This window comes from Eschrichtius robustus, chromosome 1, assembly GCF_028021215.1.
Source record: "Eschrichtius robustus isolate mEscRob2 chromosome 1, mEscRob2.pri, whole genome shotgun sequence".
Taxonomy (NCBI): Eukaryota; Metazoa; Chordata; class Mammalia; order Artiodactyla; family Eschrichtiidae; genus Eschrichtius; species Eschrichtius robustus.
In genome coordinates, this window is record NC_090824.1 from 44,042,598 (window position 1) to 44,064,405 (window position 21,808).

Here is a 21,808-nt window from a genome sequence, read left to right on the forward strand (position 1 = left end):
CCAATTCAAATGGTTTGAAATTCTAATGTCTGATATTTATAGTGAAATATGAGCATCCTCTTATTTTTACAGGCAAAAGAAATTCAAACATCCTTTCCTAATAAAATTCTAAGCATAGCAATCTCTAAGCTCCAGGTGAATCAGCAAAGCATTTCTGTGTTGAGGTTCTCAGTGCTTAAGGAACAATTTCCAGAAAAGTTCAACCTCTTGGAAGCTGAACCCTGAAAATAAGAACACCCCAAATATTTCTGTTTGGGTATTGTGTGTTATTATTGTTGGGTTTTTTTCCCCTTCAGATTTTCTTTCTATGTGCCTGTGTCCTTGTCCCAGGAAGCCCCCTAGACTGGTAACTCTCTAATCTGTCTGCATCCTGGTTTTATTAGGTGGAAGGCACCGAGTGATAATGTACAACCTTTTTTTTTTTTTTTTAAACATGGACAGGTTTGTTTTTGTAACTGTCAGCAATGTTTTGGCTATTTTGAGAATGTAGGACAGGGTTAAGGATTAGTACCAGCATTCTCTTTTCTGTGTATCAGAGCCGCTTAGCAGTAATTAATCAGGACATTAGGTTTTGTGCCTTTGGTTCAGGTCATTTGCCTATGAGCTGCTCCAGCCTTATACAAAGGCATACTGCATATGTTTCTGGGTACCTTTTTGAGAGAAGATTTAAATTGGCCAGATGAATAATACTTTGTTACAAGTGTTTTGCCCTAGGCAAAAAGGTTTTCCTCATGTTATCATAGCCTGAAGCTGCAATCCTCAAGCTTGATGTGACTGGTGTTATACTGTCACATGGCAATGATGTAAGAACAGGCCTCTCTGTGTCAGACAAATCTGGATTTAGGGGAATTATAGCAGATGTTGCAAAATGGCAACAGTTTAGCAAGTTCCTTTTATCCTACTGTTGGGAGGCAGGACTACTAAGTGTACCCCAGACAGAAAAGAATGTTTTCTTTGATCCTTTACACTCTGGGGTAGGGACTTCCCCAGTTAGAGAACATCATTAATGATATAGTTATACAGTCACTGATGGATCAGAATACAGAATTAAGGGTTGGCTTTTTTTTTTTTTTTTTTAGTATTTGTTTTGATTAAGCTTAGTATTTGTGGTCATTTGCATTACATTATAAGCCTCAGAAACCCTCTAAGATTTTATTCTTATTAAAGAAAGCCTAATTCAGTGGAAGAAACTGAAGAACAATAACAAAAACTAACCTGCACACAAAATATTTTAACTTTGGCAACCGTATCCACTCAAAGCTGTTATGCAAAGCTAAATTACGTGAATTCCGAGAAAGAGAAAAATAGGAAATATAGTATTTTAATTTTCACATTCTAATAGGTATTAACAAGTATATTCAACCATGTTGAACAGCAAGATACAGTGCATTGTCAGTGTTCATGCAAGTCTTAGTTTCTTAAAAGAAAAGCTGTTTTCAAAAGCTTTGGATTCCTCTGATCTGGATTCTTTCCCATTCCATTCTATTAAAATTAATTCATACACATGATCAAGGTGTGTAGGTAGATGACAGTGACGTGGGGACAAAAACAAACACAAAAGCCATTCCCTGATAGAAGTGATGCCAGGTTTGATTTATGGGAACTGCGTCTAGCTGTGGTTTGTGTGTGTTTCTAGTCTCTAGAACCTTCTTTTGGAAATGTAGTATTAAATATCACTACAGCATGTTGTCCATGGCCCTTCATAACATGCCTGCAGAAGTCAGCCTGTGCATGCAGGACAATAAGAAATAATTTCCTACTAGGTAAAGATTTCCAGTGACTTAAAACCCACATGCATAGTGAGTTTGTTCTTTTTATGCAAATGTTTATTGATCATTTCCATTGGAGCATGAGACAGTGAAATGTGTGCAAATATTTAGAAAATTTCTTTAAAAGGTTTCTATCTTGATGAAGAGTATTTTTAAAATTTTTAAAGTATTTTTATTTGCCAATTGTGATCATTGTTGGGATCCTCCAAAATAATTAGTGTATTCTTTTTTTCAGACAGTTTTCAATGAAAACAGAGAAAAAAAATGAACATAAGGTATGTTTAAAGAGCCTCAGTATAGGTAGCTATATTTTGTATATATATATATATTAATTTTTATTGGAGTATAGTTGATTTACAGTGTTGTGTTAGTTTCAGGTATACAGCAAAGTGAATCAGTTATACATATACATATATCCACTCTTTTTTTCTTTTTTTAGATTCTTTCCCATATAGGCCATTACAGAGTATTGAGTAGTGTTCCCTGTGCTATACAGCAGGTTCTTATTAGTTTATATTTTGCATATGTTTTTAAAGATATCAAAGGTAAAGACAATCACAAAAGCAGGCTGATAGAAGACTGTCAATAATGCTGCATCATTCTTTATAAAATACTATCTGTAGTTGTATTTGATTATCTTTGTACATTTCACTTATTTTACCACTGTTTGACCTAGAGAAAGGATTTGCCTATGCAGTGCAAAGAGAGAGAATGTTGAGGGTTATGAGAGAGAGAGAATGACTGGGTTTGTCATTTGAGTAACAGATATTATATAGAAATGGACTATAATTACATATATTGCTGCCCCTTTAATAAGATAAACATGTGTTCTCAAAAGAAATGTGCTGGAAATCAATGTACATTTTAAAATTCTAAAATCATATTTTATTTAAATATAAGACTCGGTACATTTGTCCTACGAAGATCTTTAAAAATGGGAACTTCCTTAAAAGCGGCTTTGCTCTAACTTTGAATTTAAGGTTATATGATAAAATGCACACATTTATTGAACATCATTCATCCAAACTCCTGACTGAATCCTTTCCTATGATTTAAATCAACCTCTCTGTCATCCAAAGCCAGATCAGCAACACATTTGATGTTTGGTTACAAAGACAACCATAATGGTTGGGTTAAGTATGGCACTGCATTTATTGGTGCTTCTGTAGACTTTCGAAGGAGGAAAAATGAGAGTGGCTTTGTGAAACCTGCTGTGTTAAGGTCAGAGGGACTGCTAAAAATGTTTCCAATAAAAGGTTTTTGTTTTTGTTTCCTTTTTTTTTCCTGAAATGTCTGTCCCAGATATCTCAAAATGCATATCTTTTTCAGAAATCCCAACACAGCTCTCAAACATCCTGGCACCAGACAGTAATTCCCACACATACGTAGCTCAATCTAAGAACAATTTGGAAGAGTCTGCATCATGCTACGGTAGTAGCATCTGTTGTTTCACTGTTCAATAATTCACAGTTAGCCAAAGTAGGAAGTGCAAACAATCCTTTTTCATATTTGCATACTTGGAATTTGGCTTTTTGATTCATGATGATTCCCATTAGCTTTGAAAATTCACGTTTCTGTCTAGTTGCATGTTTTGCTTGAGTGAGCTCAAACTATGCTCTTGACTCAAACATTATTACAAGTGTAAATACTTTGGAGATATAAGTGTCTGCCACTGATTTGGGGGTGTTTGTTTTATTGATTTTCATCTGGCGAGTTTAAAATATAAGTAAACTTTTCGTGGAGGGTTTGGGGCATTTGTTTGAACACTCCTGGAGTAATTGGAAATGCAACAATTGTTTAAAAAGTGGCATTGTCCATGAAAAGATTTAGTGAGGGATGAAGAAATTTCTTGAACCTAAAGACCTAATCTGGTGATCCAATTCTCCCCACTGTGTCCATTCCCGTGAAACTCCATTTACTTGCCCCCATCCATCACCAGCTCCCTGCATCCTACCTAGCCAATCCTCTAGGTTTCCCACATTGTCTCCTCTTTTGTCTTTTCAGTCTAAACAGAAGAACAACAGATAGGGTTCTGAAGGGCAGGGAGCATCAGGAGCTGCAGGAGAATGGCTGAGATGAGGGTCAGAGTCCTGCCCCTACTGCCAACAGTTACTAGGGTTTGTGCTGCCCGGCTGAACAGTGTTCAAAGGCTTTGCTGGGCTTTGTTCCACTGTGTAGGGATTAGGCCTGGCGGTCTGAGAATTTGCCTTCTAATTAAAAAGGATAAAAGATAGAAGTAGCATTAGACTAAAACAGAGCAGTGATACTTCACAGGCTGATTTTTTTTTTAAAGTCACAAGACAACGCTAGAAGTTGTCAGGATATTTTATTTCTTTCGTATTCCAGTCAAATTAAAAAAAAAAAGAAAAGAAAGAAAACAGAAAGAAAGAAAGAAAACTTTGGAAACTCTTCCCAGCTGTTGTGCATGGTGCATGGAAGTCTAATTGCATCTAAAATATCTGATGTTTACAGTGAGACTGTTATGGTGGAGGATTTGCAGTCAGCATTGGAGAATGAAAGCTGCTTCCAGAGCCTCCTTGCTCTTTCTCAAATGCTGGCAAGAAACTAATTCTACCAAAAGTGAATTCTGCTTTTCACTCCACCCCAGTGTGCCTTGCTCTCAAGGCTTCCAGTGCCTACCCTACCTATTCTCTTTTCAAGGATCAATCATTCCTTTCATCTCCTTGCAGCTGTAGACACTATCTCAACCAGGTGTGAAATGCAATTAAGAAATAATTCTGACCTCACAGTCTTTTTTTTTTTTTTTTCTTAATAGCAACCCGATGGAGGGCGGTTTTTAAACTTTCCCATCAGTACTGTTAATGTTTTGTGACAGTAAATGTGATTCTGCGTCTACATTTTGTTAAGAAAGAAGCCATCCCCAGATCCAGGGGCAGACTGACAGCATCCAAACAGATGATGCAGCCTCTTAAATGCACTTGCCTGCCCTCCAGTGCGGCCCTTCTTGCCGTGTATACAGAACTCTATGCTGACAGCAGAAGTGCAAGTGACACTTGTTGAATTTAACCAGCGGCTGGGAGTGTTTTGCCAAGTACTCCAGAGACTGGTTCTACCCTCTGTATCACAGGAAGGCATTTGAGGTGAGAATTTCTGTTAGAAATGCTGTTGGGATTATACAAGTTAGTTGAGGTGGGTTGTTTTTTTTTTTAAGGGAGAAAAAAAGGAGGAAAGAGTTTTGTGGAGGACTTCAGAGCTTTCAAAGCCACTGAGCTCAGATTGCAGACAAGTATAAAGGAATGCTCCCTTGTTCCCACAGAGCTCATGTTACGTCATGAAGCCAAAAGACTGAATTTCTTATTTTCCACTTTTCTTATTTTTTTCAATTTGCCCAGAATAAAGAAATAAAACTCCCTTAGTAAAGGGATTTTTTAAAGTATGAGATTATAATGAGACTAACCTCTATATTTCAGAGACACTAAATATGCTTTTGTTCATTTTTTTGAAAAATCCTTTTTTTTTTTTTTTTTGCTTACTTTTATTGAATTGAGCAAGTTACCAATGGACTACATTAGGCATAAATGGAAACTTGGAAACCAGGGAAAGGACACAGAACCATCTCACCACCTAGCATACAATTTGGGGGGCTAAGTCTATGAATAATGTGCATGTTGTTTTCGTCATAAGACTGAATTCAGTATTTCTAATTTCCTAAAGTTTAGCCTTTTTTCTTTTAAGGCCTAAACAGAATGAATATGTCAGTGGCTGTATTTTTTTCAATAAATGCATTACATTATGCACCTTTACAAAATATTTAAGAAATAATGCTTGCAAAATAATCCATATTGATTTTCATGGTCAGCTTTGTGAAAAAGAATAAAAAGATTCTCCCCAGTTCTGAGTTCAGGGACAGCCATGGTAATTTATGTTACATTTCAGTCCCTTCTTTTATTTTTGTCTTTTTGAGATAACCATTCCCCCTGCTGATTTTCCAAGTGTAGCAAAGCTGGGTCTGCTAGTTCCACTCTAAAGAAAACAAAGATAATAATCTGATTTAGATGTTGAAGAATATCAGTATGAATGACAACAGTAGTAGGTAACAGTGAGTCAACATTTCTCTTTCCAGTCCCAGTTTCTCTTTAGCATTTAAAATATGTCAGCCAGTAGTACAAAGTCAAACCATTTTAAGAATGTAATTCACAATATTTTGGCTTCTATTTTTTACTAGCTTTTGAGTAATATACTGTACAGAAAGAGGTCTTTGTTGTGTTTATAATACATGTATAACCTGGTGGGAAGTGGAATAAAAAATGTATATTATTTGCATAACTTGAACTAAAGAACCTAGTGCATTATTGGGTTTGAATGTCTTAAATTTAAGTGAGCTGGCTTAAGAGTAATATTACTCTATTACTGTTTTGTAATTCATATAATGAAATCATACAGCTAAAAAAAATTTGAGGTTTTAACAATGATAAGTGGGACCTGATTTTTGAACTCCTTTTTAATGAAAACAGTAATTTATAAACCGGCACGTATGCGCCCGTTTTTGTTTGCTGACAATAAAAGACTGTAGCATTTGTATCCTTTCATCTGCTCTCCCCTCCGTGCATGGGGGAGAAGCCCATTTAGCCCAATGGTGCAGGCACCAAGGAATAACACCTCCTGGAATATGGAGAACTCTGCTTCCCACACACAACCATTGGAATGTCTGGATCCCATGCACCTTTCTGTGAACTGGCAACCACTCCACACCAACCTGCATTTCCTTCAGGTCTACCATGGGAGCCTTTTGAGTAGGTTGGGTGAGACTGAAGCTCCAAGGCTCCCAGAGCTTGCACCACACGTAGAAAGTGAGAACAGACTTCACTTCACGTGGGTGGTGCTAGTCATCTTTAAATCCCATATGTGAGGGATTTTTCCTTCAGTGGAAACATAGAGCCATAGCAATGCACCATCCCCCCACCTCAGAAATGTGCTTTTGCTTTTAAAATAGCTGAAGTTACTTAATATTTGTATATAGGGGACAGAATCTTAAATGCCTTTTTTTTAATTTTTAAAAAATATTTATTTAATTATTTGGCCGCGCCTGGTCTTACTTGCGGCACGCAGGATCTTCGTTGCGGCATGCAGGATCTAGTTCCCTGATCAGGGATCGAACCCGGGTCCCCTGCATTGGGAGTGCAGAGTCTTAACTGCTGGACCACCAAGGAAGTCCCTTAAATGCTTCTAATTGTACTATCACAGAAGTTCATGTTGTTTACCTGGCTGACTGTTCTACCTTACCGCTAAAGAGAGATTATTCTTATCTATATATCCCTTATTTCAATAAGCGATATGGTGTAAAACCAGATGTTGGAATTCTCCCTTCTTGCTGTGCCAAACAAATAAGATTATTATATATAAACTATTTTACTCCAAAATTACTAAAATATTTCTTGAAAGGACGTAGGAATGACTAAATTAGTAAACTAACAGAATGAAAAATAAAGGACTTGATCAAATGTACAGAAGCAAATAGAAATTGTTTAAAATAAGATATTACACATTTGGGGTATATACTCATATTTCTTATCAAATAAATTCAAATATCAAATACAAATGACATTGTCTTTTATTAATTTGATTAAACAATCTTTTTTTAATTTTAAAACTGCTCATATGGGGCAGGAAAGCTTTTCACTTAAGAGTACTTTATCCTACAGTAAATGGAGCAGGTCTCCTTCCTGAAAATACAATGCTACAGGCATAATGATAATAACAGTCAACTCTATCATCTAAATGACTATATTGAGGATGTAATAACTAATTATTTTTTATCTTAATTTTAAAAAGCAAACTCTGAAACAGATCAGCTCAGTTGGAATCACCCTTTCAAAATGTGAAAACCGTCACACTGGTTCTACAAATGGCATCCTAAAGGTCCTTCCAGTTGACTTTCTGCTTTTTGTCTCTGGAAGGAGAGGGGTGGGGGAAGGGAGAGTTTAGAGAGGAGGTATTGGCTTGAAAAATAGACTTGGACGAGTTGCAAGCTCTGAAAACAGATTTCTTTATCTGAAAGCCAGGTTGGAGTGCATCCCCAGTCTGCTATTCCGAACCACCTCATCCAGTTGAGAAGACTGCCATCTCTAGGATGGCATATGAGCTGGGTGCTTTTTCACTTCCTTGTCTCTGGACTTTTTACAGCCTTAAGTCTCTCCTAAGCAGGAAAATTCCACTTTTGCCAATCTGTATTTTGGAGATATGGACTACCATCTACCTGTGTGGGGCTGAGATCATAAACGTCTTTTCACTGGCAATACAATTTGGATCGGAACCAAGGTCATAAGGTAAATAGACAGTGCTTTATCCTCTCAGCCAAGCCCTTGATAAGGGGCGCTCTTTGATGTTCAGAATGAGAGTTGGCTTTTTCAGAACTTATATCCAAAACTGTAATACATAATGCATTTGCTTCCATCGTAGAGCTGCTGATACATGGTTGAAGGTCAATTTAAAGATTACTTAATGACAAGAGCTACTTTAAATCAATCAAATGCTTCAGAAAGCACAAATGATCCTCCACTAACAAAAAATAAAAATTGCAAGCAAATATACCTACAGTTTTCAACTTCTTCCCAATAACTCATTATATTTCTTCTTTTAATAAAAGCCAGCTGCTGGCTGGTTGAACCCCTCACTAATGGTGCCTCTTTCCCCATGGCTTCATCATGGTTAAATTATTTGCAGTTAACAGTGCCCCTTCAACAAGGTGTAAAGACTTCCATGATGCATAGAATGGTCATATCTACTATATTAATAATAAATGGCTTCCACCTGGTGCCTAATTGCAATGAAAACCTGTTCATTTTTTCCACATCCTTTGATTCTGAAAATTGTGTCTCTTATTTGCTCACCGGAGCAATATAAATGTGGAGCACATAACATAGGTTGTGTTAGACGCTTTACCAGGGCAAATGCTACACACAGAACCCTTGACTTCTGCAGTTTTTCCTTGATAAAAATCATTGCTTTATTTGGACATCCTAGTAACCTATTTCTTTCTTGTCTCTCCTATGACATCTGGTTTTGTTGAGCCTCACCTTGACTGGATTTCAGAAGATGTTAGAAAGAAAACTAACATAAAAATGGGGAAGAAGGAACAAAGCACAGAGATCTGAAGGCTAAAGTTAATAGTAAGTGGTAAGTTACATCAAAATGGATGCCAGATTTATACCAAAATCAGAGGTTGGAAAAAAAAAAGTTTCCTCTTTAAAAAAGAAGGTAGCCACATTATTTAACTTTCTTCTGATTTTTTCCTTATTGAAAAAAATGCTATGAAAATGAATTAGGTTTTATTGGCCTCTATGAACCCATTGTGTTTCTGATCCATTCTATTTTTATACCTTTTTATTTATCTATTCATAAATAGTAAAAGAACTAATAAAAACAATAACTACCTTTAATAAGTGCTTGCTGTGTGCCAACTCATTTAATCTTCACATTATCCCCATCTTACTAAGCAGAAAACTGAGGCAGAGAGAGGTTAAGTACCTTGCTCAAGGTCACACAGCTGGAGTTGGAGCAACTATGACTTCAACCTAGTAGTTGGCTTGAAAGCCTGCCTTTTTAAACACTATGTTAAAAGCAACCCAATACCATCCTATGGAAAGGAACGTCCCAGAATGGCACATCCTCTCTGTTTATTAAATATGAATGTTTACAAGCATAGACTGTAGAGCTTGACTGCCTGAGTTGAAGTCTTTTACTAGTTATATCATGTGGGGCAACTTATTTAACCTTTCTGTGACTGTTTCCTCACCTGAAAAATGAGAACAATAATAGTCCCTCTCTCAAAGTGGAATTGGTAGGATTAGATGAGCTGGCCTATAAAAACTCAGAATAGCACCTGGTTTGATATGGTCAACGCTTAATAGGTGTCTTATTTTCTTTTGTTGGTGTTAAGTATCCCAGTGTTGATTTCCTCTGCCGGGATATGTCAGGATATGTGTCTGCTGTCACCATATAGCCTGGTGAGCAAATAGCTCTTCTATGAGCCATCTGAAAAAGAATGCCAGGGTCTCCTTTCCTTTATCAGAGCTCTTAGCCAAAATTTTATATATGTATATATATATATATACACACACAGACACATCACACATATATAGATATACACTATACATATATATTAATTTATATGCTCCTAGGGAGGAACAAAATGTTTGGCTTTAAGAGAGTATTGATTATAACGTAGTATACTTTTAAAATCAAAGTGCAAAACTCAAAAGCATTTTTAAATTAGCTCAGAAAATTTTTTGAAAAATGGAAGTATGCTCTCAACATCGTTGAATACAAAATCAAAGTCTCACAACTTATAACGTGGAACATTCAATAACTTGTTAAAATGCTTAGTGCTGGAGTACACAGCCAGTTGCAGTACCTGCATACATTCTCTGGACTTCACTCTGCGTTTCTCACTGTGATGTTAATGGTTCCTTTGAAGAGGTTAAAAGCATATTGAGAGCAGCAATCGATGCAACTGTATTTATACGTCGTAATTTTCTCAAATCTGAGGATACACCTTAATCAGAAATGCATTCAACAGATTACAAGATAAAGGACACTTGTCACACTAATGAATATTGCTTATTGTCTTTGTACCCTGGCAATGATTTTTTAGCATAACACACATCAAGATTATCTTAATATTCCAATGCTAAATAACCATGTGTTCATAAAAGCCTTTTAGAAATTTGAGCAAAATTTTCAGAAATTCTTATCCTAAATTGTTACTTATTTAAATTGGGCCCATTTTTATTTCAATGTTTCTTTTGGCCACATTGAAGTCATGACCGGTTTCCCTGGGAAGTCAACAGAAATTTGGCAGGTGCTTTGCAGGGCAGAGAACAAGAGGAGAGGTAAGCTCAGAAGGTAATTGTACAATTTCGGATACGTTTCTTCAGCTTTTGTCATTCAAACCCAAAATAGTACTCAGGGGAAGATGGAAGTTGGGAGAATTTTGAATCGGGAGTTGGCTGATTTGGTAGCTCTCTTCTGGCTAAGATCTAGAAACACGGGGAGAGAACCTCTACCGATGAAGTAAAGAGGGACCCACACACTAAGCAGACCTCACCTGAGAGAGGAAGCATGCCCACCACCACCATGACCCACTGACACCAGATTTCTCTGAGGGTGTCCGCAGGCCTTTAAAAGCAACGGCCAAGCCCACGAAGAACAATCTAACGTGTGGACTAAGGAGAAACTGAAGCATGAGGTGGATTTTCTTTCTTTACATTTCTTTGTGTTGATCATACTATTAGTGTTCTCTATCAAAATGCCTTTCTCCAGTTTCCTCAGCCCAGCGGTTTGAAAGTTTGCATGAAGTAGACACATATCACTACATATGAACAGTGAAATGTATTTGAAAATAAATGTTTTAATTAAAATTGACATTTCTAAGCCTACTGCTGAGGGCAGCTGCTTTTTCTCTACAATTACTTTGTCCATCTCCATAGGAGTCCAATATAAGAGGAGTTCCCATCCCACTTTAATACTAATTTAATATCAAACAAACAGCATTACTGTGTATACACAAATTTTCTACTTTGGGTTGTTAAATCAGTTCTAAAAGACTACAAATGGGTTTTGCACTCTCATAAAGCATTTGCCTATTTTGCCTATTTTCCCCAAACGTATGCGTTTAACAAGTTGACTGCCCAAGACAAGTAGACTAGAAGCTCTCTCACTCAGGGTTCATGGATGGAGGGGGTCAAGGAGTAGACGTCTGTGCCTGCATTTACCCCTGTGCCCTCAACCTTGCTGGAACTGGCACTGTTGGGGAGGTGTGTGTCATCAACAAAGCACCAGATGTTTGGGAAGCAACCGTAGCTCCCAGGCTGGACTGAGCCCTTAATTATGCGGTAGGCATCATTCATTCACTCAACAAATACAGCAGTATTCCAGTCCCCGCTAGCTTACATTCTAGTGAGAGGAGGAAGAAAATAAAATTAGGTAGCATATTAGCATTTGGGAGTTGTGATGGGGAAACACGAAGCATAGCAGGAAGAAGGGGAGGTCAGGGAGTGAGCGTGTTTGCTATTCGAAAAGAGTGATGATATTTGAATGAAGAGTCAAAGGAGGTGAGGGAGCAAGACATGCTGAGATTCTGGAGAAGAGTGCTCTGGACAGAAGGAAAGCGAATATCCTGAGGCAGGAATGTGCCCGGTGAGTTTGAGGAGGCAGCAAGGAGGCTGGGTAGCTTGGGCAAGGTGAGCAGAGCGAGGAGATCAGGTCGGGGATGTAAGGCATGGTAAGAACTTTGGCTTTACTCTGAGCCATTGTTGGGTTTTCTTTTAGTGGGTTAACATGATTTGACCTATTTTTTAACAGATCGTAGCCCTTTCTAAACACATATATCATTAAGTCTCACAACGACCCCCTAAAAGGGTGTTAGTGTTATTATCTCCATTTTATAGATGAGTTAACTAAAGCACAAAGTTGCGTGACTTGCCCAAGGTTACACCTGGAAAGTAGGAGAGATGGGTTTTCAAACCCAAGCTGCCTAACTACAAGCCCTGGCTTCTAACTGCCATGTTCTCCTGCCTCTTGGCAAATTGAACAGAAAGTGAGACATCCTGCCACAAGAGGGGCTTGCTTTTAATTGGGCAGCCAGACAAATGCATATACAGATGTAACAATATTGCACTAAGTATATTAAATATGCCATCAACTCCCATACTTCAATAACCACCTAAAAACCAATGACTTAGGTCTCTTTCTCTAAACTAGGTCTCTCAGCACATCTCCTGAATTCAACAGTCTAATTCAGTTCAGTGAGTTCAACACCCTTGATTAATAGCCTATCATGTGCTGGGATCAACACTAAGCAGTTGCGTTATCTTTGCTCTTAAGGAATTTATATCACAGATCATAGAGAAGCTGACGTATAAGTATTGTTCAGTTTAATGTCTCCCAAATATCTCCACCTGGAGGTCTTGTGGACACTTCACAGCAGCAGGAATCTTCCCAAATCAAAAAATCTTCCTGCCCTGGTGCCCCTCTTGTATTTCGTTTGTTTGATAATGATACTCCCTTATGCAGAGTTTTTGGATTCATCCTTGCCATCACCTGTTCTCTCATTCCCCTCCTCCTTCTGGCCAGTGTCCTGTGAGCTCTGCCTCCTAAGGATTTTCAGGATGACCCTCTCCACAACCTCTCTCCTACCTCTCCCTCCTGCAGGGCACCACCAGCTTTAAGCAGAGCAGAGAGTGGCTACATTTTCTATAAAGGGCCACATATAGTCTCTGTCAATTATTATTCTTTGTTTTGTTTGTTTGTTTTACAACCCTTTAAAAATGTAAAAACCATTCTCGGCTCCCAGATAACAGCAACAGCCCCCAACAGGTCCGTCTACTTCCAGGGCTTTCTTCTAGGGTGTCCTCCCACACTGGCCCCCCCTGCTACTCCCACCCACCTTTCTGTATTAGACATTTTAAAGTCCCCAAGGCTTTGTTTCTTTCCTTTTCATTTAAATCGTTATAAAAGAAGCCCACATTACTGTCCTCCTTTAAAATCTTCAATATGCCCCTCTTATTTGCAGAATAAAATACAGACTCCTTATATACAAAGATGCCTTCTGGCCCCATCTCCCGTCACTCCATCCTCCACACACTAGGAAGGAATCACAAAGAACTCACCATTCTGCAAATACTCTATGGTTCCCTGAAGCCTTCCTATCTTTGCATATGTTGTTCCTTCTTCCTGGAATGCCCTTCCTTCCTTCCTTTTTCTTCTTCTTCTTTTTAAAAAAATTCTTGATTTGTTTACCCTTCATGGTACCTTGATTCACATTTACCGTTCAAGGTCCAATTAAAAAGTTCTCTCATCCATGAAGTAATCTGGATCCCTCCTTTGCCACTGTCTGTTCCAGCTGGAAGCAGTTGCTCCCACAGGGATTTGCACACCCCCTGGTTTAGTGGTTTTCAGCCCAAGTGGGTTCAAATTCAGCTCTGCCACTGACCAGCTATGGGATGATAGGTTAAACTCTTCCTTGGTTCCCTCTCAGGAAAATAGAGATTGTGTGATGATTAAAACAGTTAATATGTGTTATATCCTTAAGACTGTCTGACACATCTTCAAGACTCAAAGACTGGATATGATTATTATCTCAGCTAAAACATTGAGTATGAGGTCTGATAAATATTTGATTAAGAATCTGTCCCCCACTAGATTAAGTTGCTTGAGGGCAGAAACTACGTTTATATCATCTTTGCTCAAGGCCTAGAACATAGTTTATGTTGAATAAATGTTTGCTAAATGAATGAATGACCTGAGGTAATTGATTTTGAAACCAGGTGTGGTTATTCACAAAGCTCCCCAGGAAAACAGAAAGCACTTTCTTTTTTTTTTTTTTAATTTAATTTTATACAGCAGGTTCTTATTACTTATCTATTTTATACACATCAGTGTATACATGTCAATCCCAATCTCCCAACTCATCACACCACCACCACCACCCTCCGCTGCTTTCCCCCCTTGGTGTCCATAGGTTTGTTCTCTACATCTGTGTCTCAATTTCTGCCCTGCAAACCGGTTCATCTGTACTATTTCAGAAAGCACTTTCTGCCTCCCCTGTGGCTGCTGGTAGCAGTAGAGAGGAGGGACTTCCTTCCTTGGGAGCAGAAAGGTCAAAGACCACAGTGATGGAGACTGAGTTCTTGAATACGCAGCCTGAGTTTACAACCCAGTTCCACCACTTACTAGATTTCCAGCCTCAGGTATATTACTTAACTTCTCTGGGCCTCATTTCCCACCTGTGTAAGTAAGAATAATAATAGTGTTGACTTTATAGGGGTTTTTTGAGAATTAAATGACTTACGCATTTAAAGCATTTAGTGTCTGTGTACAGAGTACACAATCAGTAAGTATCAGCCACCATTATGGTTATCAATATCATTCTCTTAGGGTTTAGGGCTATGTCAGGACATAGCCATGCTTCTAATCCTGGATTCAATCCCATTGAGTTAGGTCACCACATATTTTATTTTTTGAGGTCATCCCCTCTCACCCAAGGCACGGGTGAAGTATGGATACTCTTCATGGGGATATTAAGTATGCCAATATTTTCCCGCCATGCGTGAGAAAGAGATAAATTCAGATATTGCAGGCTTCAAGGAATAGAGGCTTTTGATTAAACTGACCTAAACAATGAGGAAATTACCATCGCATTAATGGTAAGAAGGTCAGAGGTAGGTGGTGCTGTAGCTGATTAAATCAAGGACACAGATTCTTTTCATCCTTCTGCTTGGCCGCCTTCAGTGTGTCTGCTGGACGTTAGGCCAGGACTGTCATGCTTACAAGGCAGCTGCAATAACTAGAGTCTGGGAGTCATATTCAGATACAGCAACATTCAGTGGACACATAGGGATGTCTCTTCTCATGTGCTGTTTTGAGAAGGAAAATACCTCTTGCATAGACCGCCAAGCAGACTTCCCTTCACAGTCTTTTTTTTTTTTTTTTTTTTTAATTAATTAATTAATTTATTTTTGGCTGCGTTGGGTCTTTGTTGCTGCACGCAGACTTTCTCTAGTTGCGGGGAGCGGGGGTTACTCTTCGTTGCGGTGCACGGGCTTCTGATTGCGGTGGCTTCTCTTGTTGTGGAGCACAGGCTCTAGGGCGCGCAGGCTTCAGTAGTTGTGGCTCGTGGGCTCTAGAGCACAGGCTCAGTAGTTGTGGCGCACGGGCTTAGTTGCTCCGCGGCATGTGGGATCTTCCCGGCCCAGGGCTCGAACCCGTGTCCCCCGCATCGGCAGGTGGATTCTTAACCACTGCGCCACCAGGGAAGTCCCCCTTCACAATCTTTAATGGCCAAACTGGGTCACATGCCCACGCCTGAACCAAGGACTGTCAAGGGGATCACCATGATTGATTTACACAAATCAGGATTTACCCTAAAATTAGGAATAAGGGTATATTCTGGAACAAGACCAGGTGTTCTGTGAGCAAGGAATAAAGGGAAAGCGGCTGCTGGGTAGGCAAACAGCAGGGTTTGCAACAGAGAATTTTTGGTGTTTTTATATTTCAGTACCACATGGTTTATTTTGGAGGGAGTAGAGCGGAAGACAGTCTCCTCTGGACTAAAGTTTTTCAGTGGGGTTGTGAACTCCCTGTTTTGTGTTTTATATATATAAATATAAATATATTTTAATATGAACACATCTGAGATTCTAGTTTTAAAATTCTGGGCAGCGCAGGCAATGAAATTTAACTCTCTGGTGTAACTGGTATACAGTTGAAAAAGGGCTTTGCCTAGGAAGCTGGGGAGAGCCTTTAATTTAAAAAGCTGTCTTCATGTCCATGAAAGCTGAGGAGTCAGCCTTAGGCAGGGATTCATATCTGAGAGGCTTTCATCCTGCCTTGAAACAAACAAAATAGAGGATCCTAGAGATCTGTGTGCTCTGTGTGCTCTGACCAGCTACCAGGCTCAAACGTTCACCTTAATTATCTCTGTCTCTGTCCCTGCTTCACCTAAAACTAGACAAGAGCCTTCCACAAGCGTCAGATTTCTGAAAGGGCACCAACACTGCCCGCCATCGTTTAGAGAACTGGAATTTACAACTGGAATCAGTGAGGTCATTGCTCTTTACATTTCAGAAGTACATCTTCTGCTGTTGTCATTTTGTAAGCTTTCGGCTAGCACCAAGAAGTATGGAAAATTCATAATGAAGTCAATATTCATAATGAAATCTTGTATTGGTATCTTTTGGCCAGCTCAAGTTTTATATTTATATAGGCCCAGAAAAAAAGATCCTAGACACTAAAACTAATAACACTCTAGGCAAATTTAAAGAGGAGCTTCTATTATAAATGTTGTCTATACTTTTTTTTTTTAAAATTTAATTTTATTTATTTATTTATTTTTGGCTGTGTTGGGTCTCTGTTGCTGCGCACGGGCTTTCTCTAGTTGTGGCGAGCGGGGGCTACTCTTCGTTGCGGTGCGCGGGCTTTCTCATTGCAGTGGCTTCTCTCATTGTGGAGCACAGGCTCTAGGCGCGCGGGCTTCAGTAGTTGCGGCACGCGGGCTCAGTAGTTGTGGCCCACAGACTTAGTTGCTCCGCGGCATGTGGGATCTTTCCGGACCAGGGATCGAACCCGTGTCCCCTGCATTGGCAGGCGGATTCTCAACCACTGCACCACCGGCGAAGCCCCGTTGTCTATACTTTGAAGGCAGAGAATCCTTATAATTTTGAAGTGAAAATCTTTAAGATCCTTCACTGAATTTCGGGCATTTTATAGACAAGGAAACCAATTCTCAGAGCAAGTGCTGGGTGAGCCTAAGTTCCCAGCGCTCAGGAGCTGCAGAATTGGGATTAAGATCCATGTCCTCTGTGATACATTACAGGCAGCCACAAACTTTTTGCTGCTCCTGCCCTTGAAAGGTGGAGTCTAATTCTCTTCCCCTTGAATCTGGCCTGAACTTATTGACCTGCTTGACTGACAGAATGTGACTAAAGTGATGTTCTGGGGCTTAGGGGGCTAGGTCAGAAGGCTTGCAGCTTCTGCATAGGCCCTCTTGGAATGCTTGCTCTGAGGAAGCCAGCAGTAAGAAGTCTGACTCCCACGGGACTGCCACATTGTGAAAAAGTCCAAGCCAGCCAGTGGAAAGAAAGCATAAAGAGAAAGAAGCCTGCCAAGCCCTCAGCCATTCCAGATACCCTCCAGCCAAGATCCCCAATAGAGGAGTGAAGAAGCCTTCAGATGACCTTAGTCCCAGCTACCATTTGACTGCAAGCACATAGGAGACCCCAAGCTGGAACCATCTAGTTAAGCCCAGCTGATCCACACAACTGTAAGAGGTAATAATAAAATTTGTTTTAAGCCACTAAATTTTGGGACAGTTTGTTATGCAACAATAACTAGGGCATCCTCTGACTTGATACCTTTACTCACATCATTAATAAAAATACACAAAACAGGAAATTAAAATCCTAAATGAAACAAAGTTTCTTCAGGCTGTTGGGGAGTTACATCCTTGCTTTGCTCAGGTGTTCTGTAAAGCACAGTGTCATTTGAAGTCCATCTAGATTATAATCCTTAAAATGCTTTAAGAGTCCACATCACATGACAAAAGTGAGCTTTATTATTCATGTGACAGTGTAGCTTAGGAACTGAGGCATGTTCAGGGAATCAGGGCAAGATACTTCTGGATTCTACGGTATTTACACCAATGTTCATAAATGACTGAATGCAACTTGGAAGAAAGAGATCTTCCACAATAGTTTTAAAGGCCCTTTTAAGGATTATCGAGATTCAAATACATTCTTCAATATTAAACTATTGCATAGGTGATATCATTTGAAAGTATTATTGGTCAATGTTTGGTTTTATTCCACAACATTCTCTTGTGAAGAAACTAGTTTATTACCACTAAGGAATCTTTGATTCCTTACCACTGAAAATCAGAACATTGATTCTATCACAGCAGCCTTCCGTGGGAAGTTGTCCACAAATATCTCAAAGATTTATAGCTTCCAGAGGGGTACCAATATTGTCCTCTATGGATCTATCGTATCAATTCACTTATATCTTTAAAGAATTTTGGAAACATTATGGTAAGTGAAACAAGCCAGACGTGAAAGAATAAATTGTATGATTCCACTTATGTGAGGGGCCTAGAGTAGTTGAATTCATAGAGACAGAAAGTAGGCTGGTGGTTACCAGGAGTTGGGGGGAGGGGGAGAATGGGAAGTTATTATTATTATTATTTGGGGGGGGGGAAGTTATTATTTAATGGTCAGAGTTTTGGTTTGGGATGATGAAAAAATTCTGGAGGTGGATGATGGTGCCAGTTGCATTAATATTGTGAATGTACTTAATACCATGGAATTGTGCACCTAAAAATGGTTAAGTTGATAAATTTTGCTATGTATACTTTACCATGATAAAAAAAAAATCTTTTACTTTAAGAAAAAAAATACAAATAAAAAGAATTGAGGTGTTTTATCAGTCAGCTTCCCCGCAGGAAACAGATGGCACACTCAAATTAGGACAATTTGAAGAGAGTTTAATAAAAGGGACTCTTTACAAAGGTTTGGTCAGAGCATAAGGAAATTGCAAGGGAGAGAAGAGAACCCCAGAGCTAGGATGGAAGGAGCAGATAACCAGAGCCAAAGCTGTGTGGAGAGGGCCTTCGAGAGAAATAAGACTTTCAATGCAGGCAGAGCCAGCCTGTAAGAAACCTGCAGGAAGGACTTGGGAGGAGAGCATGCAGAGTAGACAGGAAGGGCAGAGGAAGACATCCACCATGGTGTTCTGGCTAACATGTGGTCCTCCCCATTAGCCATTACAAACACACAGCCACCGAGTCTACCCCTGCATTGGGTCTCAAAGTATAGTATCAACTAGGCCAAAACACCTACTTTGTGAAAACACAGGGAAGCAAAAAGGAATTATGCATGAAACATGGATATACAGTTTCCTCTCCCTGGCTCAAAGATGTGATCTGTTACAGCTCCCCATGAGCCTGCATTATCTCCGCACCACTTCCTGGGGGCTGACACCCTCACTCATCAGAGACTGAAACCCAAGAGAATGAGGCCCAGAAGGAGAGAGAAAACAAATTACCACTCCTTTTCTATTCATCTACAGCCAGCCCTGCAAGTTCCAGCCTCCAATGAAAGGGCCCGTCTCTTTCCTGACCATCCCCTTCAAGGGGTATAGACTTTTCCCATAGACTCAGCAAAATGAAAATATCAGAATGAGTAGCGATGAACCCCATATATTTGTGGTTCTGCTGAGTTCCAGTTCTTGTTTTGTAGAGGAGTTTTCAACAAGAATAATTTTGATTTAGCAAACGGATGTTCTAAGAAATCCTCTTTATTCTTTACAGTTTAGGTGTGAAAACGGTTAATGCACCCACCACATTAGTAGACACTCACGTGTCATGATCTGAGGTTCATTTTTGCCTGACTCTCACCCTCTCCTGCCTGCCTCAACCCAGCTGTCCCTCCTACTTGACTTAAAAATCTCACTCCATTAACGTCAATCCTCCAGGTTAGACCACTACAGCCAGGTCATGCTCTCTAGAAGATCACTGCTGCTATGCACATATGTTACCTGGCAGGAGAAGAAGGGCCCCTGATTAGGAAGTAGGGGAAGGACAGCCATCTTCTGTAGGCCTCTTTCATTAGCACATTAGCATGAATGAGCTTATCAGATTAGCTAATTGTCACCTGGACACTTTGGACGGTGCAGAGATACTGGTGAGGCACATTTCCACAAAAAGCAGGGGGAAAAGCACAGCAATGACAAGTCCCAGAAGAAGCCTGGAGCATCCTGGAAAGACAGGGCACAATGAGGAAAGACAAATGAGGTGCTACAGAGGACAGGAGAGTTAGGAGAGAAAGCTCTGCATGAGAAGGTGCTAAAGATGAATTTCACCATTTTCAAGTTTTGCCTGGGAGCCCTCCTGTTCCCTGCTTGAGGAATGGCAGATGGACAGAGCAGCTCAGGAGCAAGCAGATAACTTGACTTCTGTTTCTTGAAATAGTAATGTGGGCAACAACTACTCTGGTAAGATGTAAAACTAGATTAACTTGCAATCCCTGCCCCTACAAACACCTTAAAATGCTACATAAAATACACAAATATTTAAAATATGTAGATAAGTGGCTAAGAAAGAAAGGGAGAGTGCAGGCCTTTGTAACACAAAGACTTGGCTTTTAACACCCAAACAGGAGCTAAAGACAAGACTTTGGGCTAGCATGAAGTAAAGAGTTGAAATTAAGACCCTGGCATAAAACCAGGACTGTGAACTTCAGTGAAAGGAAGGGCCAGGGAAAAAAATCTACCCAATGACACTGAGAGATAATAAGGAAATTTATCTGAATCTTCCTCAGCTCTAGGTGGGAAAATAACCTCCTTTGGAATTCATACCACAAGGCCAGGGAACCCCAAAATGTAGAAACCAACTTAAAAAGTGGTTTCAGCTAGTGGTAGCCAGCCTTTGAAATGGCCCTCTACGATCCAGTGACACCTCTTAGCCCGTGGGCAAAAGCATCTGCTCTCTCGGGAGACGTACCTCAACCCAAGCATACCACACTGAAATGAACTCAGAGTCAAAGTTCATCATAAACAATACTATATTGTCAAGTCAAGCAGACACGAGAGAAAAACAGAAAACAAAAACCCACAGCATTTGACCCCCATGAAATTCAGACAATAGAATTGGCAGTGATATAAGTATATTTTAAATCATATGAGAAAGAACTGAAATCACAAAAGCAGGGTACTATGAAAAGTAAAGTATAGGTAAAGTTGAGAAAAAATAAAACCTAGAAATAAAATTTTCACCTACTTGTTAAAAAAATTCAATGAATTTGTTAAATAGTAGACTAGACCCAGATGAAGTGAGAATCAGTGAGCTAGAAGAATAAATCTGAGGGAAATCTCAGGATGAACCACAAATAGATGAATGTTAGGCCTTCTCATGATCTTCTCAACATTTCTTTACTTCTCATATTTCCCACATTTTTATTGTTAGGAGTTCCAGAAGGATAGACAAGAGAGAATGAGGGAGATACAGTATTTGAACAGAGAATGGCTGAGAATTTTCAAAATTAGTAAAAGACATGAATCCTCAAATTCAAGAACCACAATGAGTCTCAAGTAGGATTAGTAAAAATAAATCCATACCTGAGCATATCGTAATGAAAATGCAGAACACCAGAGAGAGAGAGAAACAGAGAGAGACAGAGAGAGAGACAGAGAGATCCTAAAAGCCTTTACATAGAAAAGAAGGATTACCTTAAAAAAAAAAAAAGATAGCTTAACTTAGAATACTCAGTATCAACAATGGAGACAAGAAGAAAATGGAATAATGTCTCTGTAGTACTAAGATAAAATAACTATCAACCTAGAATTCTATATACAACTAAACAATAATTTGGGAATAGAAGCAAAAAGATAAAGGCTATAAGTATTTACCACTCATAGACTCTCACTGAAAGGACTTTTCAGGGAAAGTACAGGGGAAGAAACGGAAAATCAGTCCAGAAGGAAATATGATGCAAGAAACAAAGGAGAACAAATTAATTGCTAACTATGGA